Source organism: Oncorhynchus gorbuscha, linkage group LG21, assembly GCF_021184085.1.
Source record: "Oncorhynchus gorbuscha isolate QuinsamMale2020 ecotype Even-year linkage group LG21, OgorEven_v1.0, whole genome shotgun sequence".
Lineage (NCBI taxonomy): Eukaryota > Metazoa > Chordata > Actinopteri > Salmoniformes > Salmonidae > Oncorhynchus > Oncorhynchus gorbuscha.
Genome location: NC_060193.1, coordinates 13,568,364 through 13,572,261, shown reverse-complemented (window position 1 = coordinate 13,572,261; position 3,898 = coordinate 13,568,364). Strand labels below are relative to the sequence as shown.

Sequence of the window (3,898 nt, the reverse complement as noted above, 5' to 3'; positions counted from 1 at the left end):
CAACGTGTAGTGGAAAGCTTTTCCATTAGAGTGGAGGCTGTTAAAGCAGCAAAAGGGGGACCGACTCCATATTAATGTCCATAATTTTGGAATTAGATGTTTGACGAGCAGGTGTCCACATACTTTTATGTAGTGTATATAGTGTATGTTCATGAGATCCCACACTCTGGGCCAAGATTTGCAGTCCCGTTAGTGACGGTACCTGGAAGGTATGATGATCCATCTCATTAGAAACCAAAACACAGATAGAGGAAGCTTTATTCAACTCAGACAGAACAATCACCAAAGAGGAACTCCGCTGAACCCACATGTCTGTTTACTCACAACAAACCACTGAGTCTTCATCGCTCCCTAAAGGGGACTCACATCAACATTATATTAAAACAGAGTACCCTAACAAACTTAGAGAGAAAGTCATTCTATACTTGAGTTCTGACGAAGGCCTTTGACCAAAAGCTCCAACACCAGGACCCCTGACCGACCCTTTTCCCTTTGTACCAATGCATCATAACGGACCCTCAACTAATCCAGACGACACTCAAATTTACATAAATAAATTGTTGCATTGAATTTCCCTTTTGCGTGATGCCGTGTCAGTAACTGATTATTGTATTTCTGTTAGTCTTAATTACATATCCTGATTAATACTGTTGCTGCATTGTCCATATTTGGATGTGAACTGATAGCCTAGGGAATGGCGGCTCCTAGTGGATGAAACCAGGGACGCAACTTTCACTCGGGATGGACATGCCTCCCCACATTCTGAAATTGCATTTTTGTCCCCACCAGTTTTATCATTGGAATGTTATTCAAAACGATTGCTTTAGGACCATGCAGACTCCTCCGAGCGGTCGAGTAGGCTGTTTGGAGTGTTTATCCAACTGGATTAAAATTATTGAAAAAATAATGATTCAAAATCAAATGTATAATGTCCCCCCCCCCACATTGTGGCCTTGGATGAACCTATAATTTCGGTGCAGTTTTGGTGGATTCTGTTATATTTTCCCTCTCAGTTGATAAGACCGTCTCATCCTCAAAAGTCTGGTGAATGTGTGTTTGTTGAGTTCAAGTACAGAAGTTCATGTATGATGTTGACCTGTGGTGATTCTCACCTCAATGACCGTGTTGTTTTCCGTGAGCCTATACCCTGCCTTAGTCTGTTAACTCTCTCATTTTCCAAATGATTTAGCCTAGTATAATACCAACAACAAAAAATATCAGTGGCCTTGAGTTCAGTTACAAGTGTTTGGGTCATTGAAGTTTCTGAGTTAAATGACTTTCACTGTGAGAACATAGCAACTGACTGTTGATTAATACATCATATTTAATTTACAAATGTTAGAAAAAAATGTCCACTTCCACTTTTTCTCCACATTACAGAGTATTTTGTGTAGATCGTTTACAAAACAATACAATGCAATAATTTTTAATTACACTTTGTAACATAAAATGTGAGACAAGTCAAGAGGTGTGAACTTTCTGAAGGTACTATAGATATTTAGTTGCCTAATACATTAGGTCCAGTTACGGCAGGACATGGGGTAAGAGTGTAATCTTGAGGGTAATCTATTGTAAGGTATCTGTTGTCGTGTCTTTGCTATGCCGGATTAAGTGATATGACATGGGGTTCATAAACCTCCCCCAACAGGCCATCGTCATTAAGGTTTGCAACTCTCTTTGTATTCTGTCCTGAAATGATTCTCATATGCAGTGTAAAGGTCTCTGGCATCCCTCGTCTGATCAGTTCCCACTGAAGCTGGAATAAACAAAGGGTTGCATCATTTAGTGAATGTGTAAACGCTACATTCCTATCCTCTTCAAACTCCTTTCCACTTATTCGCTTCACTTTCCATCTTTAATCAGTATCCTTATTTGTTAAAGCAACCTTACACTGAAATCCCTTTGAGTGAGATTATTCCTCATTCTATAATCATTTTTGGAGATTAATAATAATTCATTATTATATGATACGTTTGACAGTGACTCTCACCTGCTTCAAGATTTCAGTTTCGGTAAGGTCTGTTGTCATGGTAAATTTCACCCTCAGTACCAACTTATATCCTGTAGAGACACAATGTGTCAGTAATACGAACAAGCATTAAGCAAAACAGACAGACAGACAGACAGACAGACAGACAGACAGACAGACAGACAGACAGACAGACAGACAGACAGACAGACAGACAGACAGACAGACAGACAGACAGACAGACAGACAGACAGACAGACAGACAGACAGACAGACAGACCATACTATAAGAAAAAAAGGAGACTTGACAGGGTTAACCACTATTACCAATTTCATTAGATATTAAGTAAAGTAAATCAGACTTACCAGACCTACTATGCATGGTGTACTGTCCTGCAGGTGGAGTTATAGTGCTCATTTGTGTAGTGTCTGGTAGCTCAGTAGTGGTTGTTGTATTAGGAGCTGTAGTTGTTGTAGTAAGAGTTGCAGTTGTTGTATTAGGAGCTGCAGTTGTTGTATTAAGAGCTGCAGTTGTTGTATTAGGAGCTGTAGTTGTTGTTGTATTAGGAGCTGCATTTGTATTAGGAGCTGCAATTGTTGTATTAAGAACTGCAGTTGTTGTATTAGGAGCTGCAGTTGTTGTATTAGGAGCTTTAGTTGTTGTATTAGGAGCTGTAATTGTTGTAGTAAGAACAGCAGTTGTTGTATTAGGAGCTGTAGGTGTTGTAGTAGGAGCTGTAGGTGTTGTAGTAGGAGCTGTAGGTGTTGTATTAGGAGCTGCAGTTGTTGTAGTAGGAGATGTAGGTGTTGTAGTAGGAGATGTAGATGTTGTAGTAGGAGCTGTAGGTGTTGTAGTAGGAGCTGTAGGTGTTGTAGTAGGAGCTGTAGTTGTTGTAGTAGGAGCTGTAGGTGTCGTAGTAGGAGCTGTATGTGTTGTAGTAGGAGCTGTAGGTGTTGTAGTAGGAGCTGTAGTTGTTGTATTAAGAGCTGCAGTTGTTGTATTAGGAGCTGCAGTTTTTGTAGTAGGAGATGTGGTTGTTTTATTAGGAGCAGTGGTTGTCATAGTAGGAGCTACAGTTGTTGTGATTAGAGCTACAGTTGTGGTTGTTGTAGTAGGAGCTGTAGTTATGGTTGTTGTAGTAGGAGCTGCAGTTGTGATTGTGGTAGTAGGAGCTGTAGTTGTGGTTGTTGTAGTAGGAACTGTAGATGTGGTTGTTGTAGTAGGAGCTGCAGTTGTGGTTGTTGTAGTTGTGGTTGCTGTAGTAGGAGCTGTGGTTATTGTAGTAGGAACTGTAGTTGTGGTTGTTGAGGTAGGAACTGTAGATGTGGTTGTTGTAGTAGGAGATGCAGTTGTGGTTGTTGTAGTTGTGGTTGTTGTAGTAGGGGCTGCAGTTGTGGTTTTAGGAGCTGTAGTTGTGGTTGTTGTAGTAGGAACTGTAGATGTGGTTGTTGTAGTAGGGGCTGCAGTTGTGGTTGTCGTAGTAGGAGCTGTAGTTGTGGTTGTTGTAGTAGGAGCTGCAGTTGTGGTTGTCATAGTAGGAGCTGTAGTTGTGGTTGTTGTAGTAGGAGCTGTAGTTGTGGTTGTTGTAGTAGGAGCTGCAGCTGTGGTTGTTGTAGTAGGAGCTGTTGTTGTGGTTGTTGTAGTAGGAGCTGTAGTTGTGGTTGTTGTAGTAGGAGCTGTAGTTGTGGTTGTTGTAGTAGGAGCTGTAGTTGTGGTTGTTGTAGTAGGAGCTGTAGTTGTGGTTGTTGTAGTAGGAGCTGTAGTTGTGGTTGTTGTAGTAGGAGCTGTAGTTGTGGTTGTTGTAGTAGGAGCTGTAGTTGTGGTTGTTGTAGTAGGAGCTGTAGTTGTGGTTGTTGTAGTAGGAGCTGCAGCTGTGGTTGTTGTAGTAGGAGCTGTTGTAGTAAATGGATGTGTGGTTGTTGTAGTAG

At 41.1% G+C, this 3,898-nt stretch overlaps 1 long non-coding RNA gene across 1 annotated transcript; it reads right to left on the bottom strand.

Moving 5' to 3' along the window:
* Window positions 1-240: 240 nt before the first annotated feature.
* LOC124008775 lies at window positions 241-2,797 on the bottom strand. The gene is made up of 3 exons (XR_006834159.1): window positions 2,336-2,797; window positions 1,991-2,061; window positions 241-1,756 (listed from the first exon to the last, which is right to left on the bottom strand). It is a non-coding gene; the product is annotated as an uncharacterized LOC124008775 (long non-coding RNA).
* Between the last annotated feature and the right edge of the window lie 1,101 nt (window positions 2,798-3,898).